At 35.4% G+C, this 27,269-nt stretch overlaps 2 non-coding genes across 2 annotated transcripts; one reads left to right on the top strand and one right to left on the bottom strand.

Moving 5' to 3' along the window:
* Positions 1-2,642: 2,642 nt before the first annotated feature.
* TRNAE-UUC (transfer RNA glutamic acid (anticodon UUC)) lies at positions 2,643-2,714 on the bottom strand. Its single transcript has one exon. It is a non-coding gene; the product is annotated as a tRNA-Glu (tRNA).
* A 6,731-nt stretch (positions 2,715-9,445) lies between these two features.
* On the top strand, positions 9,446-9,517 carry TRNAQ-UUG (transfer RNA glutamine (anticodon UUG)). The gene has a single exon. It is a non-coding gene; the product is annotated as a tRNA-Gln (tRNA).
* Positions 9,518-27,269: the final 17,752 nt, after the last annotated feature.

Genomic DNA, 27,269 nt, shown 5'->3' with positions numbered 1-27,269 from the left:
TAAAATATAATGAATTAGCGGAAATACCTTTACTTATGATTTTTTTTATCAAATATTAGCGAAGATAACTTAGTTTTGAGAGCGTCAGACTGAAAATGTGAAGGTCACGTGTTCGATCCACGTTCACCGCACCTGATTCAAGTCACATAACTTCACTCGTGACTATTCAATTTAAAATTAGTGATTATTTCCTTTTTAAAATATCAATGAATTAGCTAAATACTTTACTAATGAGTTTTCATTTTTAATGTTAGCCAGGATAGCTTCGTTGGGAGAGCGTCACTAAAGATCTCAAGGTCACGTGTTTGATCCACGTTCACTGCACCTGATTCAAGTTGACTAAGTTGCATAACCTCGCTATTCAATCTAAAATTAGTGATTATTTCCTTTTAAAATCTCAATGAAGTAGGGAAAATATCATATTAACCCATGAATTTTTATTTTTAATGTTAGCGGGGATAACTCAGTTTGGAGAGCGTTCAAGTTGACTAAGTTGCATAACCTGGCTATTCAATAGAAAATTAGTGATTATTTCTTTTTAAAATCTCAATGAAGTAGTGAAAATATCTTAACCGATGAATTTTTATTTTTAATGTTAGCGGGGATAGCTCAGTTTGGAGAGCGTCACTGAAGATCTGAAAGTCACGTGAGAGCATCACTGAAGATCTGAAAGTCACGTGTTTGATCCACCTTCACCCCACCTAATTCAAGTTGACTAACTTGCATAACCTAAATATTCAATCTAAAATTAGTGATTATTTCTTTTTAAAATTACTTGACTATTTAATCTAAATTTAGTGATTATTTCTTTTTAAAAGTTCAGAATTTTCATTTTCAATGTTACCAGAGATAGCTTAGTTGGGAGAGCTTAATATTGAAGATTTGAAGGTCAGGTGTTGTTCGACCTTCACCACACCTGATTCAAGTAATATAACTTACTATCTTATTTAAATTTAGAGATGATTTCTTTTTAAAATTTCAATGAGTTAGCGTACTGATGAATTTTCATTTTAACGTTAGCGTGGATAGCTCAATTGGGAGTGCGTTTGTAGATAGCGTTGATTCCTAATTCTTTATTTGACTATAAATGCTCTATTAAGACATTTAGTAAAATGACTCATTTTATTGCATGGAACAATAAAATTGATCTTCCCTTAGAATTGTCAATACATGCTACTTTCAATGTACCTAAGTTGAGTCCTTCTGATGTAGGTGATGATTTTTCTTATTCGAGGACGAATCCTAAAGAGGGGGATGATGATAAGGATCACAGTGTACATTCTACTTTCAATGTTGCTGAGTTGAGTCCTTTTGATGTAGGTGATGATTTTTCTGATTCGAGGACGAATCCTTTTGAAGAGGGGGATGATGATAAGAATCACGGTGTTCAAACTGGACCTATTACACAACCCAAGGCCAAGAAGATTCAACAAGCATTCATACTTCATCTACAAAATTGGATAGGCTAGGTTCATCCATCATTTCATGTGTGACAAGCTGAGTCGTTTGAGTCAAGACCATTTGGAGATTTAAAAGTAAATATTTGCATGGTTGAAGTAGCGGATGAAGTTGCAAGCATCATTTCATGAGTGGTTAGAAAACTTTATTTCTTATTTTAATTTCATAAAGTTTGTAATGCTCAAATTGACTTCGTCTTCTGTGGAGATCTAAAGGGATCGAGATTAAATCACGGCCACTAACTTCTTTTGTGGGGAGACTATAAATACCACACATTATTATGTAAAAGCATATTTGTGATCAATGAAATTGATCTCTCAAGTTGAGATGATCCCTCGTGTAGAAATTCGAGCATATCTTTGTCATTTTTAAGTTTTATGCAATTCTTGTGGTAGATTGCATCTGAGTCATTCAATCAAGTCTTGATCAAGTTCTATTGTGGAATGACTCGATTTAGAAAAAGGTTCCATAATCTAATTCTAGCTTTATCTCTTGGTTGATCCAAATTTTGTATAAGAAGGAGCATCGATTGCATCGATTCCATCAACAGTCTTTCCATGAGTTTATGGTGCATGACCCATTTTTTAAACCATTCACCTTCTAGCGCCACCATAGTTTTGCATCGTCCATGAGATGCATTGCGACCAACGTAACTCTTAGGTCCTATGAGCAAGTTCAAGTAACCTTCAAGTATTGTTCTACGTCAAAAATAAAGCTTTTTAATTCCTTAGCATCCTGGTTTCCATTTAAGGGGTTGTGTTCTTGGATTTTAAGTTTGTTAAGCCCACATGAACGTGGCTTGAGGTGTGGTTCTCTACAGCCCAACTTGTCAAACTCACTCGGGTGCTCATCAACCATGATTTCGTTCAACAAGAGAGACCTTGAAAACGACTGGATTATCGCATTAACCATTTGAATCACCTGCTCATCTCAACCATGACGTCGTTCAACAAGAGAGACCTCGAAAATGACTGGATTATCGCATTAACCATTTTAATTACGTGCTCATCTCAACTATGATGTCGTTCAACAAGAGAGACCTCGAAAACGACTGGATTATCGCATTAACCATTTGAAATTGAACAAAATATTTATAACATAACTCTAACAAAGGTACGAAGTTCATAAAAGTCTTTTTAGTCTAAGATAGAAACTGTAAAATAAAATGAAATAAGAAAATAATATTCCATTGCCAGGAATCGAACCCGGGTCTCCTGGGTGAAAGCCAGATATCCTTACCGCTGGACGACAATGGATTTTTGGTTTGGATGTCCTGAAGTCTTTTGTCAGATCGCTGAAGAGTTTTAGCATGATCTTTTGCTTAATGTCTAACTCTTCGACACGTCCATCCCTGTGTGTGTTAGAGTTGTCATAGCTACCGCGACGTTTCAAGCAGTTCGATTGTGTGGCTCTTTCTTCAAAAGAGTCAATATAAAATGTTAGGTCTTTGATTGGCAACCCATCCAGGGGAGTGTCGATTGCATCGATTCCATCAACTATCATCCCATGAGTTTATGGTTCATGACCCATTTTTTATACCATTCACCTTCGAGAACTACAATAGTTTTGCATCGTCCATGAGATGCATTGCGGCTAACGTAACTCTCAGGTCGTATGAGAAAGTTCCTGTAGCCCTCAACTCTCAGGTCGTATGATAGAGTTCTTAGAGCTACTGCGACATTTCGAGGTGTTCGATCGTGTGGCTTTTTCTTCAAAAGAGTCAACATCAAACGTTAGGTCTTTAATTGGCAACCCATCAAGGGGAGCGTCGATTGCATCGATTCCATCAACGGTTTTCCCATGAGTTTATGGTGCATGACCCATTTTTTATATCATCAACCTTGGAGCGCCACCGTCCATGAGATGCATTGTGGCCAACGTAACTCTTAGGTTCTATGAGCAAGTTCCTGTAACCTTCAAGTATTGTTCTACGTCAAAAATAAAGCTTTTTAATTCCTTAGCATCCTGGTTCCCATTTAAGGGTTTGTGTTTTTGGATTTTCAGTTTGTTAAGCCCAACATGAGCTTGGCTTGGGGTGTGGTTCTCTACGACCCTCCTTGTCAAACTCACTCTGGTGCTCATCTCAGTCATCTCAGCCATGATGGCGTTCAACAAAAGAGACCTTGAAAATGACCGGATTATCACATTAACCATTTGAATGACCTCAACCTCACTTGTTTAAATTGAACCAAATATCTATGACATAACACTATTAAAGGTTCAAAGTTCATAAAAGTCTTTTTAATCTAAGATACTATTGAACTTGACCATTATAGTGCCTCTCAAACCAAGTTCATAAAAGTTTTTTGAATTTAAGATACTATTGAACTCATCCATTATAGTGCTTCTCAAACCTAGGTAAAGTTTAAATATAATTGGTGACAAAAGATGAAACTATAAAATAAACGAAATAAGAACATAAAATTTCATTTTCGAGAATCAAACTCGGGTCTCCTCGATGAAAGCCAGATCTTCTGTGTAATGTCTAACTCTTCGACACGTTTTTTTTTATGTGTGTGATAGAGTTCTTAGAGATACCGCCACGTTTCTTGTTGTTTGATCATGTGGCTCTTTATTCAAAAGAGTCAACATCAAACATTAGGTCTTTGATTGGAAACCCATACAGGGGAGCGTCGATTGCTTCAATTCCATCAATGGTCTTCCCATGATTTTTTGGTGCATGACAAGTTTTTTATACAATTCACCTTCAAGCGCCACCATAGTTTTGCATCGTCCATGAGATGCATTGTAGGCCAATGTAACTCTCATGTCCTCTGAGCAAGTTCCTATAGTCTTGAAGTATAATATCAAAACATATTAGCGTATTTGATATGTTAAATATTAAAATAATTGATGTGTATCATAAACATTAAATAAAAATATATATTTGAAATTTGAATGAGATTCATATTAATTAAACATATATGATATTCTACGACATTTTAATATTATTGAAATAAGATATTATATCTTAATGTATTAGGTATTCAAATATATAATTTGACAAAAATTATCACAAGTTCACTTTAAATAGAACCCTAGGGTTAAGTCAAAAAGCATCGAACACTAAATACTGTGAAGTCATCAATAGAAAAATTCTTTTAGCCAGAGTTCTCCTTGCACTTTTCTCTATCCTGTTCTTTGTGTTCATCTAGATCGAGCGTGTGCGTTGTTGTGCGGTCCCAAGAACTGGTATTAGAGCTAGGCGAAATTCACCACGATCTGTGAAGATGGAAAGTTCAAAGATTGGAATTGAGAAGTTCGATGGATCCGATTTCAGTTTCTGGATGATGCAGATTGAAGATGATCTGTACCAGAAAGATCTTCACGAACCTCTGTTGGGAGTGAAGTCGGAATCCATGACCATGGAACAGTTGAAGCTCAAGGATCGACAAGCCTTGGGGCTGATTCGGTTGACGCTATCTAGAAACATGGCGTTCAACATTATCAAGTAGAAGACAACGTCAGATCTATTGAAGGCGTTGTCAAATATGTATGAAAAACCATCGGCTATGAACAAGGTGTATTTGATAAGGAGATTGTTCAATCTACAGATGTCTGAAGGTGGATCTGTTGCTGATCATATAAATGAATTCAATATGATCCTAAGTCAACTGAGTTCGGTTGAAATTAATTTCGAAGATGAAATGAAAGCGTTGATTTTGATGTCATCCTTACCCGAGTCATGGGATACTGTTGTTGCCGCAATCAGCAGTTCCCGAGGATCTGATAAACTGAAGTTTTGTGAAATTCGAGATGTAGTTCTCAGCGAATGTATTAGCAAATGGGAATCTGGAGATTCACCAGGCAATGCTCTCAGTGTTGATCGAAGGGGAAGAAGTAAACCGAAGGGCCCAAACAAAGGGCGATCAAAATCAAAGAACCGAGAAAAATCTCCAAATTGACCAAACGTAACGTGTTGGAATTGTGGAGAAAAAGGTCACTTTCGGACAGGTTGTACAAGACCAAAGAGAAAGCAGAATCACAAATCTGGAGATGTGATGATTCTATAAATTCAGCAGAAGACATTGGGGATGCTCTAATCCTTAGCGTGGACAGTTCGATTGAATCCTGGATTTTGGATTCAGGTGCATCTTTTCATTCGTCTCCAAATAAAGAGTTGTTCTGAAATTTCAAGTCTGGAAATTTCGAGAAGGTGTATCTTGCCGACAACAAAGATTTGGAGATTAAAGGAAAAGAAGATGTCTGCATAAAAACTCCAGCAGAAAATCAGTGGACATTAAAGGATGTCAGATATATTTCTGGTCTCTGAAGGAACCTGATCTCTATTGGTCAGTTGGACAGCACAGGTTATGCAACAAAGTTAGGGAAGAGTTCGTGGAAAATTATGAAGGGTGCTACGGTGGTAGCACGTGGCTAAAAAACTGGAACCTTATACACAACTGCAAGGTGTATGAACATAGCTGCTGTTGCTGAGAGTGCTTCAAATTCAAGTCTACAGCACAATAGACTTGAACCTATGAGCGCGAAAGGAATGAAGAGGCTGGCTGCGAAAGAAGTTTCAGAAGGTCTGAAATCTGTTGATGTGGGTCGTTGTGAAAACTACGTTATGAGCAAGCAGAAACGAGTTAGCTTCACAAGGACCGCCAGAGAATTGAAGAAAGTGCGATTGGAAATGGAACCAGATGTGGAGCACGGTTCCAAGACCACGAAAACAGTGGGAGTTGAGCTTGAGTTGCAGGGAAACTCACCTAGTGATGTTGTAGCAGATACTCAAGAAACTCCTGAGACTACTGTTGAGGAACCAGATGTGGAGCAAGGTTCCAAGACAACAAAGCAAGTGGGAGTTGAGGTTGAGTTGCGGAGAAAATCACCAAGTGATCTTGTAGAAGATACTCAACAAACTCCTAAGGTTGTTGCGGAGGAATCAGTAGTGGAGCAACTGACACTTGAACTGGTGTTGAGAAGATCATCCTGTACTATCAGAGTACCAGATATGTATGTACCTTCATTACACTATCGGTTGCTGATGAAAGGGAACCACAACCCTTTGATGAGACCGTACAGTTGGAGGATACAACCAAGTAGGAGCAAGCCATGGATGATGGGACGTCTAGACTTCAAAAATGCGTTGTACTGACATTGAGTACGTGGCAATAGTTGAAGCTGGAAAGAAGACGATATGGATGACTGACTATCTGGAAGAATGGGCAAGAAGCAGCACGAAGATTCTTAACAGAAATAGTCATAGTGTCATACAGTTGGCGAAGGAACCCGGTCTATCATTTAAAGAGAAAACACATAAGACGATACCATTTCACTTGCAGGTTAGTGAAAGATGGTGATGTGTTTGGAGAAGATAGAGGGTGCAAAGAATCCAGCAAACATGTTGACAAAATGTGTTGATGTTGGAATATTGAGGTTGTGCAAAGCCTCAATTGATATGGTGCCATGAAGACAATGAAGATGCTCATGGTCGTTTGAGAATGAAATTCTTGGTTGACTAGATCAGTCTCCAAGTGGGAGAATTGTTAGGTTATGGTGAAGCTATATTTGGTAAAGCTATATTTGGTAAAGCTATATCCGGTACAGCTATATTTGGTAAAACTATATCCGGTAAACCTATATATGGTAAATAGATATATATAGTAGATGGTTAAATCGAGTAAAGCTATATATAGTAAATGGCTATATATAGTAGATGATTAAATCTGGTAAACCTATATATAGTAAACTGAACTATATATATATCCTAGAGCTTTGAAAAGTATTTTCTATTCTCTGTAATTCTCTCTTACTGTACATACGTGAAGTCATCAGTAGAAAAATCCTTTTAGCTAGAGTTCTCCTTACACTTTTCTCTATCCTGTTCTTTGTGTTCATCTAGATCGAGCGTGTGCGTTGTTGTGCGATCCTAACAGGCCCTTCTATCTTGGATAGAAATTTGTTACACTTTTTGGACCGACACTATGCCTAAGGGGTCACTAAGGTTAAAATCCTACAAAATGGATCTATGGCTCAGTGGTAGAGAATTTGACCGGTCACCAGTTTGAACTTGGTTGGGCCCTTTTATTTTGGAGAGACACTTTTTACACTTTTAGACTGACACTCTGTAGAAGGGGTCATTAAGGTTGAAATCATGCAAAATGGGTCCATAGCTCAGTGGTAAAGCATTTGACGGCAGATCAAGAGGTCACCCATTCGAATTTGGTTGGTTTCTTTTATCATTTTACTTTGTTTTCAACCTCTTTTAACTTGCAATCCGTGCTTGGAGAACCCACCGAAATGTGAGTTTGTAACCCATCCGTTAGGGTTCTTGGAATGATTCTCTAGATTATCCCTTCCATGTTGGGAGTCGGGCCATGGGTCTTGGGTGAAGGAACCGTTGGTTTACCGCCCTTAAGAGTTAAGGAAGCATCTTGAGGCTAGTTTCACACAGTATCATTGTCTTTGAGATAACAATTCTTTTCTATTTTATATAAATTTTTTAAAGATGGGTTCATTTCCAAATGCATGCTAACACCCTTATTGTTGAATAAATGACATGAAACTAGTTTCACATACTAACATTGCCTTTTTCTCCTATTGGTGGAAGGATAATAGGTCGATTATACCTATAGGGTAGTTTTAAGCGTGACAACGAGACTAATTTTTTTTTTTAGTTAAAAATTAGAATTATAACAATCTGCCTAAAACCCTCAGACTAATTTTGCTTCTTTTCTAAATGCAAGCAGACAAAGTAGAAAAATGAAAACATGTAAATGGTAAACTCAAACATTTCAAAGAAATAAACAAGTTTTGATGGTACCAATGCTAACCAGAAAACAATCAACCAAATTGATTTCGAACATCGAAAACTTCATGTCTCCATCATGTAAAGCCAATAAACCAAAGGGCCTAATATAGTAGAGAAATGAAAAAAATGTTACCCTCATATGTGTTAGTGTTGTGCCATAAGTGATCAATGGATGTTGACTTTGACCAATTCCTACTATTTTTTTTTCTATATTTTGAAACTATTTTAAACACTTTTTTCTTGTACTCCTTATAATTTTACCTTTTAAGGTTGTAAATATTTGTGCACGGGTGACTATTATGATTATTAGTCAACTGAGTTAAGTGGAAATAAATTTTGAAGATGAAATTAAAGTATTAATTTTGATGTAATCTTTACCTGAGTTTTGGGATATTGTTACTAATGAGATTCAATCTAATGCCATTAGTAATTCACAATGATAATATTCAAAATACTTGACAAAAAAGAATGGTCAACGTAAGTTATTTGAAACAAATAAATATTTTGTCCTCTATGATATATCAAATAACTCATTTGAAATTCCTTAATAATAAACCTCAAGTCTTACATCTTTTATAGTGAAAAGTTCCTTAAATAGAAGTCTTATTAGATACTTCTAAGCATTTAGAGATCAACTAGACACAAAGCTAAACATTCTAAACAAAATTATGGGTTAAACTTTTAAGTTAACTTAATTTAAGAAACTTATGATTTTTATATTATCAAGAGTTTAATTGAGCTACGTCAATTCAATCTAGTGGACCCAAGAATTGAACCAAACCAAACCAAACCAAACCAACTAGTTAGTAACATGATTTAGTGGAAGCATTTTCACGCAAAGTAGAAGCAATAATGGAGGGTTTGAAATAATATAGTTTTCACCCCTTGTTTCTCGAGTGAATATTGAAATAATATAGTTTTCATGTTAAGTTTTGCACGGAAGAAAGAAAGACGGGGATGTAAAGTATTATTTCAATTTGTTTGTAATATACAACATTATATAAATTAACTTTAAGAAATATATAAAATTACATGTTCTCCAAGAGCTTCAATCAACACCGGAGGGTTACTTCTGCAACCACTCTAAAGATGCTCAAGATCACAACGAGTTAGATAAAACAGCTCTAGTACTTTGAATCCAATAACTTGAGTTTGACTCATGATAGGATCTCCCTTCTTGTGGAATCTGCATAAAATAGGAAACCCACTCCAAAATAAATTTTTACAAGGGGTTCTATGGTGTAGTGGTTAGCACTTTGGACTTTGAATCCAACGACTTGGGTTCTACTCCCGGTAGGACCTTTGACAACACAAGACATTTTAAAACAAAACGGTGTTACCACTTCCCATGAGTTTTCCAATAACTCCCAAACAAAACGGTGTTACCACTTCCCATGAGTTTTCCAATAACTCCCAAACAAAACGGTGTTACCACTTCCCATGAGTTTTCCAATAACTCCCAAACAAAACGGTGTTACCACTTCCCATGAGTTTTCCAATAACTCCCAAACAAAACGGTGTTACCACTTCCCATGAGTTTTCCAATAACTCCCAAACAAAACGGTGTTACCACTTCCCATGAGTTTTCCAATAACTCCCAAACAAAACGGTGTTACCACTTCCCATGAGTTTTCCAATAACTCCCAAACTTCATTACGAAATGTTGTATGAATCTTATGAATCCTAACATTGAGTTTTCCAATAACTCCCAAACTTCATTATGAAATGTTGTATGAATCCTATGAATCCTAACATTTTCTCCCATATCTTGGTTTCGCTAACTAAAGTTTTCCAATAACTCCCAAACTTCATTACCTTATATAACCTCTCGGGAAAAGGATTCATAGGATTCATACAACATTTCATAAAATAAGATCTACTGAGAAAACCCGAGAAAAGGTCAAATTTTGAGTTGACTTGGACAGTTCAATTGAACTGGCCGTATCATCGTTTTCTTCCTCCGAAAAGAAATAAGATGCACATTTTTTGCATCGCCGCCATCTGAAACTAGGCCTGTACAGCCACATTGACAGTGTTTCTCTCCTCGATTTCTTCGTGAAACTTAAAGATGGATGTTACAAGAAAGGGCTTGGGATTTATTTGATAACTTCTCGTGGATCGTAGCCTAAGATATTCGCTACCAAAGTTCATCCAAAATCTGATTTATCGCTAGAGATAAAACAAAGGATTTCTTATTGGGTAGCCGATTCTAGGGGTTTCAAGGCTCTATTTCTTCATTAAACCTCTTCCATAGCCTATCTTCGGGCTAAAGGAATTGATTTGGAGGAACGTCTTTGAGTGTAGGACCTTAATTTCCAGAAATCGTTCTCGGTATGCAACTCACTCGAAACGCCAGATTTTCAATCTCGTGGGTAGCTTATTCTACGACGTTTTAGCTCTGGATTCCTTCATCAAGTTTACTCAACTTCTTTCTCTGAAGCTAGATGAATCCTTAATCTGAAGGAAAAGAGATCGTATATAGGAATTTTGACTCTTATCCCCAATTTAATTTTGAAACCTATTTCCTTCAATTTGGCACGCTCTCGAGGTTATTTTTCTTCGTGGTCTTTTATGGAAGCATTCCTTGGAGGTACAGAAACAGATTGAATCATTCTTTCTTGACGAGTCATCATGTATCCTCGGGTTGGATTTTCAAGTTTTTCTTGAAGTTCTTCAATGGCGGATTGAATTGGGGGAATGGTTTCTAGGCACTTTCAGCACTCTATTTCTTCATAGAACTTGTGGGTAATCTTGTTGAGAAACGGTAGGAATAAGTTTGAAACGAAATGGTGGATGATTGCTCTCGAATTTGGAAGAAATCTGAGAGTAGGAGACCCATAATCTAAACGCCTATTGCCTTCAATTGGGGGATCGACCTTTCTCGATTCTTATTCCATATTGTTGCTCCTACTTTAGACTTTATAGGAGGAGCTTAAACCGACATTGAGAGATCCAGATTATTCATTATTTAGAAGTTTGAAGAGAAATGGTGGAGGATTGCTCTCGAATTTGGAAGAAATCTGAAAGTAGGAGAAACACAATCTAAACGTTTATTGCTTTCAATTGGGGGATCGACCTTTCTCGATTTTTATTCCGTATTGTTGCTCCTACTTCCGACTTTATAGGAGGAACTTAAACCAACATTGAGAGCTCCAGAATCTTCGTTATTTAGAGATCGATCTTTCTGGATAATTTTTTGGTGATATCAACTCCGATCATGGCCTTTCGACCTTGGCTTTGCATACTAGTCGTTGGATGTGATGATCCGTGCGTGTTCGTTCTAGATCATATCAAATTTTGGAGGACATCCGACGGTTGAGATTTGAGTTCGAAAGATTTTGCTCGGATGGTCACGGTAGATGCTCTGCTTCTAATTAGAGTGGCATTTCTGTAATTATCCATTCTTCTAGGGGTTTTTTGGTAATTTACCACTTTCCGAATATTTTATTATTATTTTTCTTGAAAAATCCAAAAGTTTTCTATAAATTTCTCATCGCTTTTATATCATTTTTCCCTTTTTTTTAATCTTGAGATTCCTTCTAGATAAGGAACTACAAATAGAGAAAGATTTTTTATAATTGATAAAATGATTTTTTTGCCCTTTTGATTTACTTTTTCGTTTCCAATCCTTTTCAAAAGGCCTTTAACTCCGTGAAATCACTTGTTAGGGTACACGAGTGACTTGACTAAGTACTTTGTTCTTGCTTAATCCTTTAATTTTTTTCCTTTCTATCCATTGGGTCTTTCATGAGTGGCTTATTCTTATGGGAGATAATTTCCTTCATTTTTTGGGTGTTACATATACATACTCGTTACAAACACAAAATAAGAAGCAGACTTAAAAGAAGAACAAAAAATACTAGATTAAAAACAGAGGTTAGTCCATGGCCCTTACTCCAAAGTCCACTCTCATCCACGACCAACTCTTAGTTACTTGAAAAAAAATGATAAACATGGAGTGAGTAAAACTTAGTAAGTAGTCTATTAGTAGGTTCTTAATGGCGACCTTAAGCTAGGATATTACTTCTTGTTATGTTTTCAGGATCTTATACTGATCTTGAAAACCTTCTCCTAAAATAACCTTCAATTTTCTCTCCATGAACACAATTTTCTCCCCATCTATCTTTTTTTAAACACTTTTGAAAGTTAACAGTAGTTTTGAAGCTTTTTTTTTTTTTTTTTTTGAAAATTCAACTGTATTTTTTTAAAAAACAAATTAATAGTTTCTATAGATTTTTTTTTATTAAAGATTAAGTGTATTATTGAAACTTCTAAAAAAATTATGAGTATTTTTTTTTTAGATAAAGTGCAAAGTTCAATGGTATTTTTATTAATTTAGCTTATAATTTTTAAAAAAATACAAATTTTTGTTGATTAAGTTAATATTAATTTTATTAAAATACATAACACCACATCAAAATTAATTTATTACGAATAAAATTAAAACTAAAAAATCAATTTATTTTAAACTAAAAAATTAATTTATTTTAAAACTAAAAAGTATACTTAATTTGACTAAAACATCCCTTATCCCAACTATAAAGAATTTAATTCCAAGCTCTCTTCTAATAGACAAACGATTTATTAACATCTGTTGTAAAATTTCACTTTATCAATTTAAGTAGCGTTCAACTATAAATATCGAATTATAAAGTATTCTTCGGCAAAGTAAATCTGTTGAAACTATCTATCAAAAGTGTTCCAGAATGAGTTGTGGAGAAGCGTTTCCTTCAATTCTAATTTCAATTAAGGATGTCAATGACAAAAAAGTGCAAGAGGCTAGAAGGTTTGTAGTGGAAGAAAATAACAAGAGTCATGGACATCGTTTTGTTTACAAGCTGTATCATGTGTCTTATTCATGGTTACTTAAATCTCGTTGAATTGGTGCGCCTTTCACATCAGAGACATTTGTGCCTTAATCCGAGCTCTTTGCAATAGCAAACTTATTAAAAACTCTTTGCTTGCTACAACATTTGCTTGACATAATTGGACCAAAGGACGTTATGGACGACCATAGCTCACTGTATTGGTCTCCAATCATGAAGTGTGACATCGGATCTTTGTGCATACCATATTCATTAACTATAACATGGCAAGAAATTTTTTATATTTTGACTGGGCATGCCATATTCTGTTGTTCTTATATATATTTAGTTACGTGTGATTAAAGCAAAGAAGTATAGACATGGTTTCCAACCAACCCTTCCTTTATAGTTAGTTCGACGAATGGGTTTTTGTTATCATTTTATCGTTAACCCTTCCGCTCGATTTTGTGTTATGATATCATATAGGGAATGAGAAGCAACCTTACTTGGACAAAATTATATACGGTTTGATAATTATTGTTGATAACAAAGATATATTGAATTATAAGCATTTTAAGTTCAAAAGTAACAAATTACTTGTACATCTTTTACTTATAATCTTCATATTCTTTATATAGCCATAAGGAAGGGAGGGATAGAAAAGATACTCATAATATCATTATGACTATGCCATATTTCATTAATAAAAGAGAGTAATACATCCACAAACACACACATATATATTTCGAGAGAGAGAGGGCTTTATTATAAGTAGAGATAGCATTCTAGTAGTTGTATGCTACTTGGGGACAAGGAACTCGAGAACTTCTTTAAAAGTTCTGCACCTTTGTAATAAAAGACCAAGGAATATCATCGTTATTTATAACTTCTATCACAATAATATAAATTCTGCAAGGACGACGTTCTCTAGTCATACCAACCAGACCGTTCACCACACGCTTGTAAATGAAACGATGTCCACTATTCTCGTTATTCTTTTCAACTACGAACCTTCCTGCATTCTGCACTTCTAGGATATTGACATCCTTAATTGGTACTAAAGCATCTAAAGGCAACCCTTCCACACGGCTCATTCTAACACCTTTGGTAAATAGTTCCAAGAGACATTGTTAGGCCGATTTTGTTCGTGAATACTTAAGAATTTGATATTTATAGTTGTAGTTGAACGCTACTTAAATTGATGAAGTGAAATCTTACAATAGAGTCTAATAAAGCGTTTGTCCATTAGAATAGGTTGGAATTAAATTCTTTATAGTGCGAGATAATAGTTGTATTCTTTAAGTCATTGAGACTAGTGTTACTAGTACTTGTTAGTATATTTGAGTATAAATATTAAAATGATTAGTTATTAAATATTGTATAAATTAAAGCGTTTATAATTCAAATGATCTTCATAACCTAATTCATAAAAAAAAAAAAAAATAAATAAATAATTAGGAAGCATTTATGTGCTAGATCAAAATAAGATGCATAAAAAGAACTTGCCGTTATTACTTTATTCATGGACCTTTAATCTTAAAAGTAACTTAAAATATTGCAATATTGTGATTCAATAGGGAAATTAGGCACGAACTAAAAAAATAATATTTTTAAAAGATGGAAAAATTCATGAGCCAACCAAAATATGTATTTAAAGATGAAGAATTTACAACAACAATCACAAACAATATTAATTAGCATCTTGTCTTTTGGTTTGTCACATTTTCAAACATGAACAAACCTCAATTTCGAGTTGGTGAGTATTATGGATCATAATCAACAGTACTTTGCAAGTAGCTTTGAGCATTCACAAAAGGTCGAAAGTTGAATTTCTTTAGAAGGGTAACCAAATAACCGATGATTATTGTTGAATTTCCAAAAAATACACCACAAATTTCATTTATAGATATAGATGGAATCATTGATATAAAACCCTGATTATATAATTGCATCATCACTAACAAACCCACCTCGGAGTGATCATCTTCACCAGAGGCTACAAATTAAGAAGCCTTCCAGGATTACTCAAAAGTGAACTTTTAAGACAAATGAAGCTATATTTGAGCAAGAAAAATCATGTTACATGTGTCTGGGATACCACGGAGACACCAATGCAAGCAATCGCTACCACCCGAAGTTTCTTTGATATTGTAGTTGGATCTTTGAGACTCATCCCTCCGATGTGAAAGAGTAGTTATATCCAACATTCTTAATTGTGTGCCTCTTACAGTACTCTCAACAAATGGATCGCTTGATCTATTCTACTCTACTTTACTTCCTCTTGATAACGGTGTGGTATTGACACAACTCATATTGCTGATAATCATCACTTACATCCAAAACAAGAGTATAGCGGTCGACTATCGTCAAGGACCCATTCACCATTTCCATTCCTACCGACGGAAAAGTTTTATTACATTCATTTCTTTCTCTTTTCTAACTTCTTCATTCTCACATTAAACTTTTTTTTTTATTTAAAAAAAAAACGTAAAAAGGGAGAAAGAAGGAAGAAGAAAAGAGAAAACCCTTCATTTTGAAAGCTTATCAAATACTCTTTGACCGATGTAAAGAAAGCTCGAGAATAATTTATTCTCACGTCCCTCTTAGACACGTGTTGGATATATATCCGTCCTTCACATGTCGTATCATAATCATATCATGTCGTAAAAACTTTGTGATTATATCCTTCCCTAATTTATCATAGCCTTAACGTCCTTAGACATATCATAGTTGTGTCGTTACCTGAACGTACCTTAGTCTTAACGTTACAGGAACGTATCCTAACGCTATCATTCTATCAATCTATCATAATCCTATCCCTTTCTACCCATAACCTAATCGTATTGTTTTATGAATCCATCGTGACCATATCGTTGTTATCAATCTGTCATACACATAACACTTCGATACGTAACCAAACCATAACGTTTCATGAACATGTCTTACTCCTATCGTTACATTACGTTTAGTGCATCCTTCTCGTATCCTATCTCAAATATACCATTGAACACATGGTACCGTAAGTATTATCATACAATTCACATATTATAATATATCATAAAGCATATCGATTCACAAACATTTCACACATATCAATATATATGACACTTGCAGAACCACGAGCACAGTCAACATCAAATATAACCATATGGATGGTAAGGTCACCTACCTGATTAGCTTACGCTGGTGTCCCCAATTTATCCTTAACAAAGTTCGATTTGTCTTTTGTATTAAAGTCAACCTATATGAACATGACATAAATTTCAATCATTTCTCTAAATTTTATGATGCTCTAGTGTTAGATTTTATGGGAAAATTGCACGAGTAAGGTCTTGAAATGTCTATATATCAAAACTGTTTAACACTTTCCAAATCTTGATTTTTTGGCTGTATGAGTTTTTTTTTTTTTTTTTTTTTTTTTTTTACTTCTGTTCCTAATCTTATTTCGGTGTGTTTGTTACATTTTTTTTTAATTATGTTAGCAATTAGCCAATTTAATCAATTCATCCTTTATGTTTCTTTTTTTTTTTTTTAATTATGTTAGTGGCTAATTTAATCTATTCTATTTATTTTATTTTTTTGCTATGGATGGACCTATCTTTCTAAAACATACTAAATAAAACTAAATAATTGGTTAAGAGAGGATATGAGATATAACTTAAGGTTAAATCTGTTTCCATATGAGAATAACTCATTCTCATGTCCATCTTTGCTACCATGTACTAAATTAAGAATTTTATTTCTCTTGGGTCAAAACCATCCTTAAAGCACAAAATTGAAGTTGTAGTTAGTCAATTATAATATTTGACGTGCTAGTTTTCAAACTACTTTAAATGGGTGTAAAGAGAGCATGAGAATAACTTAGTTTCACTAATTTGACACGTGTTGGGCATGTACTGAACACTTGTTAATACAATGGATACATTACAAATTTATAATCCATCGTATCAGACACTTGACTTTGAATATATTTGGAGAGTGAAACATACATTAAGCTTTTTTTTTAAGTATACAAATATATAAACTTATTTATATTAATTTATTTCTAATATAAAATTGATAAATTTTTTGAAATAATTCTTTTTAATTAATGTATCATTGTCACATCGGTATCCTGGTTTTTTAAGAATGACATGTTACTGTTAGTAACAGAAAAAGAAAACGGTAAGATCAGAAGAATTGGGAGAAATCTCTCCTCCAATTGAAGAATGACTAAATCAAATCTAATTCAAATAACTAGATCAAATCTAATCCAAATAACTCAATCAAATCTAATCCTAACAATCCCTCCCTTAAACTGAACACGAATAGTATTCCGTTTATATGTACCACCTCATACCAAACTTCCACCAGGTAACTTCATCAACTCCCATGTGCCATTTCTGTTTATTGCTCCAGATCCCTGGCTTGCCTCCATTTCTCACTCTTCAATACTTCTCTAAAGTTTACAAAGTTTGCAGGTTCAGTAGGGGTAAACATGGCTGAGCTTCATCATCTTCTTTAAAAAAAAAACTTCTCCTATTGCATAGTCTCTCATCCAGACTGGTGGTCTCTTATTCCTTGCCTTATTCGAGCTAGGAGAGCTTGCTTCAACCAAAGAGCCAGATGAAATATTTTCCTCTGCAGTATTTTCATCTGCCGCTTCTATATCATTATTTTCATCTGCCGCTTCTATATCCTTATTTTCGTCTGCCGTTTCTATATCATAGAGTCTATAAGCTTTTGACTCTTCACTAACTCCCAGCAAAACATAACTCAAACTCTTATCATCTAGCTTAGTTCTCTGAGCTGCCTCCTCTTTTTATCTCTGAATCAACTAAAGCTCACAATATTGTTCTTCTTCCTTCCGCTGCAGCTCCAGAACTAATCGTCGCTGTGCTTTTTCTACCTTTCTTATATTCTCTTCCAGCATTTTATCTAGCTCTTCTCTCTCTTTTCGTGCTTGTTCTTCTTTTTGTCTTGTAGCAGTAAGAGCGGCTTCTTTCTCTTTCTCAAGCTGCACATCAACATCATCAAACAACTTCGTGCGACCTTCCTCTATTCGCCTCTGTATTTCTAATTTAGTCTCTTTAGAGTTTAGCCTTTCTTCAACATTCTTCTGAATTAGTTCTTCCATACTCTTTGTTGCATCTTCTTCTAACTTCTTCAACTCTGTTTCACGCCTTTTCTTCTCTTCTTCCTCTTTCTTAAGCTTCTCTATGGAATGATTCCGATCAGTGGATGCACGACTAGGACTGGAACTGGACGATTTGGGGAAAGGAGATAACGAGGAAGACCTACTTCTGCGTTGGCGGCTGAGGGAACTTGAACGGCTGCTTCTCCTGGAATTGGTAGTGGAATGATAGGGGGAAGAACTTGGGTCCCTTCTGCTTCTCTAACTATGGCGATAGGAATTGGAGCGGTGAGTGTACGACAGAGACCTTGAACCACTTTTCTCCATAAGTTTCAATTGAGTTTGAACGGCTACTACAGGCTGAGATATAGCATGCAATACGAACATTCGATTCAAAGACATCTTTGTCTCCATGATTAAGCCTCTCTCAGGATGAAACACCTTGCATGTTCCATTTTGAAACAAAAAGGTAACCCCTTTGCTTGCAATTTACCAATACTCAACAAATTGTTCCTCAGGTCTGCCACATAGAACACTCCTGTGATTATCATTATGATTCCATTCACTTCCAGCAGTACATTACCCTTTCCAGTTACAACCATGCTTGAGTTGTTGCCCAGCTTCACTGAATCTCTGAAACTTCCATCAAAATCTGAAAAATATTCCTTCTTCCCACACTTATGATTGCTACATCTCGAGTCAAGGAACCACATATCTTCTCTATTGGCCTTATTCATATTCACGTAAGCCTCAGCGACATCTCTTCTTGACTCTCTGCATAGTTTGTCTCCTTCTCCCTGCTTTGACATTCCCATTGAAAATGTCCTAGCTTGTGATAGTTATAGCACTCCACTGTGGCCTTGTTGAAGGTTTCTCTGCCTCGTCTGGTATTGCTTTGACATTCCCATTGAAAATGTCCTAGCTTGTGACAGTTATAGCACTCCACTATGGCCTTGTTGAAGGTTTGTCTGCCTCGTCCCCTTCCTATGCCTCTAAAGCTTCCACGACCTTGACTCCTTCCTCCAGTAGACTGCACAAGTGGACTCTCCATCGACATACTTTTATTATGACACACGTAGAAGACTGCGGCTTCTAGTTTTAACTAGTTTAGGGCATGACTCTGATACCAAAATGTTAGGAACAAAAAAAGAAAACTGGAAAGATCAGAAGAATCGGGAGAAATCTCTCATCCAATTGAAGAATGACTAAATCAAATCTAATTCAAATAACTAGATAAAATCTAATCAAATAACTCTATCAAATCTAATCCTTACAGTTATCATATCTATTTGGTATAATATTTATGTCTCGTATCTATATGTCATTTTTATTTTTGTAACTCTGAGATATTTTGCTTTTATAAATAGATATCTTCACGAAAATAAGTTTAATTTATGTTGAGATGGAGAATAAAAATTGACACTTAAGGACGTTGATACTTGGGACTTTGATTCCTCTTGGTGTGAAGCTTGCATCTTGCAATTACTTGTGTAGAGAATGTGTTTCACTTAAAATTCACTCAAGTGAAAATAATCAAATAACGAATCATATTTGAGAGAGGATAACTTTTTTTTTTTTTAATCTTCGAGAAATAAGAAAGAATAAAAATTAAAACATGGCAGGAATGACCTCTTCTTGAATCTTTGTTTTGTTCTCCTAAATGTATATAAAAAAAATAAAAAATAAAAATCTTATATATTTTTATATATAATTTAAGTACCTATTTAATACAACTCCATCCAAACTTCTACTCATAAATTTAATTATTATTTGTATACAATTGTTAATATGTAAGAAAATACACGTACAAAATGTCTATACTATTGGTAATACACTAGTCTCGGTTGTTTGACTAAAACAATGCAACCATTGCCCAAACTAAAGAATTTGATTCGAGGCTATCTCCTAATAGAGTGAGGCTCAATTAGACTTTGTTGTAAGATTCGACCATATCAATTTGAATAGCATTCTCCAACTATAAATATTGAACTCCAAAGTATTCACGAGCAAAGTAAGTTTGTTGAAACTATCTATAAAAGTGTTCAAAAGTGAGTCGTGGAGAAGATTTGCCTTAAAATCTAGTTCCAATTAAGGATTTCAATGATGAAGAAGTGCAAGCTATTGGAAGGTTTGCCGTGTAAAATTTCAGAGGTGATAGATATAATTTAATTTTCAAGCGTGTGGTGAATGGTCTTTTCAGTCCCATATAGGCCTTGACCCCAAATTTTATAGTATTGTGATAGAAGCTATAAATGACAATAATATTCATTGGTCAGATATTGCAATTGTGAAGAAGTTCCGTCATATGCATCTACCGCCATCCTATAAGCTCTTATCTTTTGAGGAATTCATCAAATTCCCTCTTCACAAGTAGCAGTATAACTACTAGATTGCTTTCTTTACTTACAATAAGTCCTCTCTCTATATGTCCTTGTGGGACATTACTCTCTTTTATCTATAAAAATGGCATAGCCATAATGATATAATAATCCTTATATAAGTATCTTTCCTTTTATACAAGTATCTTTCCTTTCTCTATATGTGCTTGTGGGACATTACTCTCTTTTATCTATAAAAATGGCATAGCCATAATGATATAATAATCCTTATATAAGTATCTTTTCTTTTTCTCTCGTACCCACGGATACATAACATGTTAAATTAACTCATACTTAAAAAATAATTTCTCTCTTTTGGAGATGCGGGGTATCGATCCGAGCGCTCTACCATCTGAGCTACATCCCCACAATTTTTGCATCACAAAACCCTGAATTTCCGGTGATCAATAATAGTGAAAATGAAGAAATATTGCTACCCAACATGTCATGAATAAGGAAAAATTGAAAAGAAATAAAATATCCTCAAGATTCTTACGTCACAAAATCCTAAACATCTCGTCATCAATAATAGTGAAAATAAAAAAATAACGCTATTCATTATGTCATAAATAAGGAAAAATTGAATAGAAATAAAATAGTAATAACGAATAGTTTCTTTTGGAGATATGGGGTATCGATCCGATCCCCGTACCTCTTGCATGCTAAGCAAGCAATCTACCATCTAAGCTACATTCCCACAATACTTATATCAAAAAACCCTAAATGTCCCGTCATCAATTCCAGTGAAAATAAAAAAATATCTCGGTTAATTATGTCATAAATAAGGAAAGGTTGAATAGAAGTAAAATATTAATAACGTATTTCCCATCATAAGCTACATCCCCACAACTGTTGCATCATAAAACCCTCAAATTCCCATCATCAATAATAGTGAAAATGAAGAAAATCTAGAGATGCAGGGTATCAATCCCCATACCTCTCGCATGCAAAGCGAGTGCTCTACCATCTAAATCTAGAGATGCAGGGTATCAATCCCCATACCTCTCGCATGCAAAGCGAGTGCTCTACCATCTAAGCTATATCCCCGCATGCAAAGCGAGTGCTCTACCATCTAAGCTATATCCCCACAATTCTTATGTCACAAAGTCCTAAACATCTCGTCATCAGTAATAGTGAAAATGAAAAATTATCCAAGCTCATTATGTCCTAAATAAGAAAATATTGAAAAGAAATAATATATTTAGTAATCGATTCAACTGGAGATGCAAGGTATTGATCCCCGTACTTTCCACATGGGAAATGAACGCTCTACCATTTGAGCTACATCCCTATGATTCTTACATCAGAAAACCCAAAACGTCCCTTCATCAATAATTGTGAAAATGAAAAAGTATCTCTGCATATTATGTCATAAATAAGGAAATATTGAATAGAAATAAAATATTAATAATAAATAGTTTCTTTTGGAGATGCGAGGTATCGATCCTCGTACCTCTCGTATGCTAAGTCGTACCTCTCTTATGCTAAGCGCAGCTACATCCCCACAATTCTTGCATCACAAAACCCTAAATTTTTCATCATCAATAATAGTGAAAATGAAGAAATATCGCTACTCAACCTGTCATGAATAAGGAAAATTTGAAAAGAAATAATTTTCAATAATATATTTAATAATAGATAGTTTTATTTTGGAGATGTGTGGTATCTATCCCCGTACCTCTCGCATGCAAAGCAAGCGGTCTACCATTTGAGCTACATCCCCACGATTCTCACGTCACAAAATCCTAAACGTCTCGTCATCAATAATAGTGACATGAAAAACTATCCCTACTCATTATGTCGTAAATAAGAAAAAATTGAAAAGAAATAATATATTAGTGATCGATTCATTTGGAGATGCAAGGTATCGATCTCCGTACTTTCCACATCGGAAGCGAGCGCTCTACCATCTGAGCTACATCCCCACGATTCTTACATTAAAAAATCCTAAACCTCCCGTCATCAGTAATTGGGAAAATGAAAAATATCTCCGATCATTATTTCATAAATAAGGAAAGATGTAATAGAAATAAAATATTAATAACATAGTTTACATGTGTCACTTGTGTTATTTTAATGTATTTATTTACTTGGTAAATGTCTTTCATACTACAATCTCTTGAAGGGGCATTTTGAGAATCGAACTTTCATAGCACTAGACCAAATGCCCTTGTTATACCACTTGAAACGTATGTATGAAGCCTTAGGCCTAGGTATTATACAACTTGAAACGTATGTATGAAGCCTTAGGCCTAGGTATTATACCACTTAAAACATATGTATGAAGCTATGAAGCCTAATGCCGTTGTTATACCACTTGAAATGTATGTATGAAGCCTTAGGCCTAGGTATTAAGGTCGTATTGCAGGAAACACGTGAAGTCCGTGGATGTAGAATTTGTCTTGGAGAATACCTTGGATGTAGAATTTGTCTTGGAGAATAAAGCCTTGGGATGAGATGTTAAGAAAGACTATGAGTATTAAGAGCATGATGGTAAGGGTAAAATGTCGAATATGAAGTTAGGTTGATTTCGAATATGATGTCCTTAGATAAGAAAAGATTTAGACATAGGGGCATTTCAAGAATTGAACTTTTGAATTGAAGATTTAGACATAGGGGCATTTCAAGAATTGAACTTTTGAATTGAACTCAAAACCTCTTGCACCCCAAGTGAGAATCATACCACTAAACCAAATGCCTTTTCTTGAAAACCAGATATTTTTAGCTTCTACTTAAATATATTTTTCTCTTAGTAGTTGGAGGGTTATAAAACAAAAAGTTGAATCGTTATAATATACGAGGGTTATCAAATAAACCAACAACTCAACAAAAGAAACAAACTAATCAATTTTGGTTGGATTGATTCGGTTCAGTTCATTAGTTTGTTTGATTTAATTTTTCTATTTTGCCTCGTATGACAAGAAAATAAAGTTGTATTGAATGCACCTTAGTTTCATTTAATGTTGTGTTGTTTTCTCAATCTCATTTTAATTTTATAACATTTTCTTATTTTATATTAATTTACTTTTATTTTTATTTGTTTTCATTCTCAATTTTAGTTTCTATTTGAGTTTTGAACCCTTAAAAGTTGGGTTGTGGCAGATTGGTATTAGCCAGATTTTAAATTATATCGATTTTTTCTTAGGATAAAGAGTCGTATATCTCTATGACTCAGCTCGATGACACGTCTCTCCGCGACCAAGTAAGCAGTATATGATATGTTGTAAAACTTGTATGAATTTATTGTATGTTTTGATTTTCGTGGTAGTTATAAAATGTCCTCGGACATTAAAGAGTGAACGTTAACTATATAAGACAATACTAGATCAACGTTATATTGTCTAGATATGGTGAGGAGGAAAAGAGTGGTCATGAGATATCTAACTAGCCTTATGAAAACAAAGAGTTGTCGTTGCAAGGGCGAGACCTCTAATCCATGAAATTTTGGTACTAGAAATGAAGAAACTGGAGATGGTCCCCAAACGTCTGTATGGACCATTTCCAATCGCACTTTCTTTGGTTCCCTGACAGCGTCAACCAGATTAACCCTACGGCGTGACAATCCTTGAGCTTCCACTCCTCCGTGGTCATGCTATCCAGCTTCACCCCCAAAATGGGTTCCTGAATATCTTTCTCTTACAGATAATCTTCAATCTGCATCTTCTAGAAACTGATATCGTATCCATCAAACTTTTCAATTCCAGTCTTTGAACTTTCCATCTTCACAGATCGTGGTGAATCTCTCCTCGCTCTGATACAAGTTATTAGAATCACACAACAATGCACACACTTGATCTAAATGAACACAAAGAACGTGATAGAGAAAATATAAGAAGAAATATTGACTAATGGTTTTGTATTAATGACTTCTGGTATGCAAAGAGAGGATATGGAGAATGAGAAATGTACATTAAAGAAGCACTGACTAATGGGTATACATATGATTTCAGTTTATTATATATAGCTTCACTACATGTAACTGCCTCCTATATATAATTATTTAGTATATATATCTCTATCACATTTTTACTATAAATAGTCAGCCTTCATATCCAATCTTCTAGAGCCTAAATAGTCAGGGATTGACATCCTGCTAGAACACAAAGTCATGTACATGCCCCTAGAAAAATGCCTAGTAGTAACGGAGTCTAACCCAACGATCATTCAGACAAACATCCATCAACCAAGAGGGGTGAAAATGATGACGATAGTACAGTTGAGAAAGAATCTTAGCCATGATGAATCTACACTTGCTGCCATTGTTGTATTTGAAAAGGGGAGCTCAAGTGTGCCAACCTCAACAAAAACTTTATTGCCACTACATGAACACCACGACCCAAAACAAGAAGGTCAGATATTGGGTTTTAACCTCACCAAGAGAGATAAATCACAAGATTAGTTTTATGTCGCCTACCACAAATAGATGTCATGTGGCTCAGCCTGAGCTAGTTGAATTCTACAAATAGCAAAATGTCATGTTCACAGTCGAGTTTATTTGACCTACAAAGGCTCTTGTCAGTGATCACTCAAATGCTTGGCAAAGCAACCAAGCCAACACCTCTACTGAAGAAGGGAGACAAAAACAAACCACTAAAGCAACACATGTTCACGCAAAAATACCATCCAGACGGATGTAGAGAAGGGTCGACCACGATAATTTCAAAGAAAATAGAGAGTTATGATAAGTTAAGGTCAGATCAACTTTGAGTTCAAAGCAACAAGAACCAAAGACTGGTGCGAAAATTCTATGGACTAGTCGAAGTTATCCACAAGATTAGGAAGACATCATATAGGATTCAATTGCTTCTATCGATACAGACTAACCCTGTTGTCCACGTCAGTAACTTGAAACGTTATTATTCCGACCAAGAAAACATCAAGTAAAAGCAGGTGGTATGACATCATGCAAAGAAGAAATTGTTTCAAGCGAAGAAAGTAGGATAAACACCAACAGAGAAGACTTGATGAGTTAACAAACCGAGAAGTGATTTTCAATAGCTCCTAGTAGGTTGGAAAAGACTTCTCAATACTGAGATCAGCTAGAAGTGCGTCGGGAGACCCAAAGTCAGCCTCATCCTACAACGTTGAGTTTATGAAGAGCCGGTTGATAGAGATATTGACAAATTGTGTAAGGACAGATGTCGCGGTCATGATTGGCCGAGGCATGTTGCTTATGGCTGCATGTTAGATGTCTAAGCTATTCTTGTAAACGATTTGTGATTCATGGTGGCATGCTCATTCCAAACACCTTTTACTTGCTTTCATCTTAGATAGGCTTTTACTATTATTGTTGTGCCAATACAGGGTGTATGATTAGCCCTCAAAATTATATCTACACCCATCAGGACTAAAATGTCCCAAAATGTACTATAGGAGAACGTGACCAGTTGTTGTTTCTTCACTTTTAGCTTATAACATTGCTTTATTTGAAATTGTTTTTAACGTATTTCCTCGCTCACGTTTTCTAAAATATTTCTTCTAAATGTGATTCGAGCATACACTGCTATTGTTCGTTCAGTCTAAATTTTGCATGGTTGACTTGTTCATTAGATTAGAACAAATGTCACATAATCATTGTCTCACTACTGCAAGAGTGCGATTGTGACACTTGTCTTCCGTTTAGTTGTGGGCCGCATCTTCTGACTAGTTACATGAGTTTGGCCTGGAGCATACGTGTAGGTTGAAAAAGAAATGGTTGGATGCTGATTGCAAATAAGGGTTGGGCCACGGAAGGTTTTTTTTTTTACCACATATGAACTATGGGCTAGTGAGTCTTGAATTTGGGTTCGTTTGAAAAAATTTGGTTCGTTTTTTAGTTCAAGCCACGGAAGGGTTGGGCCACGGAAGGTTTTTTAGTACAGGACGGACAAAATGCACATACAAATTGATTGACATGATCCCTCTCCCTCTCTCTTTGGCTAGTTGGCTAGTTGCACGATAAGCGGAAAAGCATACCAGGTAGGGAAAGAAAGGCTGCTCGATCTCTTGTAAGGCACACCCTCAACGACGAGCTCACCAGGCAATGCTATAAGTCTGATAGAAGTCCAAGATTTCATCTACTATGGACAAGGAAGCTCTTGGGGGAGCTAACATGAAATGAGAAATACATTCGATTACGGCAACTAATAGATAGCGAACTTTTTGGTAGAAACTGAATGATCCCTTGGCTCGGGCAAGAAAAGGAAAAGGTAGTCGTACTCCTACCTTTTCCGTCGGATGATAGGAAAGTTTGAGCTGAATGATTGAATCACACCTGGTAAGAAAGGCGCGCTTAGCAGGTTTCTCCAAACGTATAAACAAAAAGAGGAAGCAACCGGTCCTAAAGAGGTCAACGCATACGTGCTTTTTCCTTTCGTTTAGCGAGATAGCTTACCAGCTCTTTCGGCTCATAGCAGCAGTATGAAAAGCGAAATCCTCATCCTGAGTCGAGTCCGCATTGCCATACGAATCAACATTGGCCAAACCAAGAGCTACTATTTTTTCTTTAACGAAAGCGGATCTAACAGTTTCGATAAAACCTAGCTCCCGAACGTCTTTCTATCAATCGAGAGAGGTATAGAATAGTACAACAAACCAACAAGACAAGAATGGACTCATAAGATGGGCGGTCAGGGAAACGATTTCATTTGTGTTATCCGCCAAGGAAATGATCAAGGAATTCTCTATACACGGCTGAGAGATGACCGTATTGTTGCACATCCTGAATAAAGTACCGTAGGCAAGCGAAGCTTTTGAAAATGAAAACGTGTAGAACTCAG

This window comes from Cucurbita pepo, chromosome 10, assembly GCF_057944985.1.
Source record: "Cucurbita pepo subsp. pepo isolate OVF chromosome 10, ASM5794498v1, whole genome shotgun sequence".
NCBI lineage: Eukaryota > Viridiplantae > Streptophyta > Magnoliopsida > Cucurbitales > Cucurbitaceae > Cucurbita > Cucurbita pepo.
The sequence above is the reverse complement of the archived record's forward strand: the minus strand, read 5'-3'. Positions and strand labels throughout refer to the sequence as shown.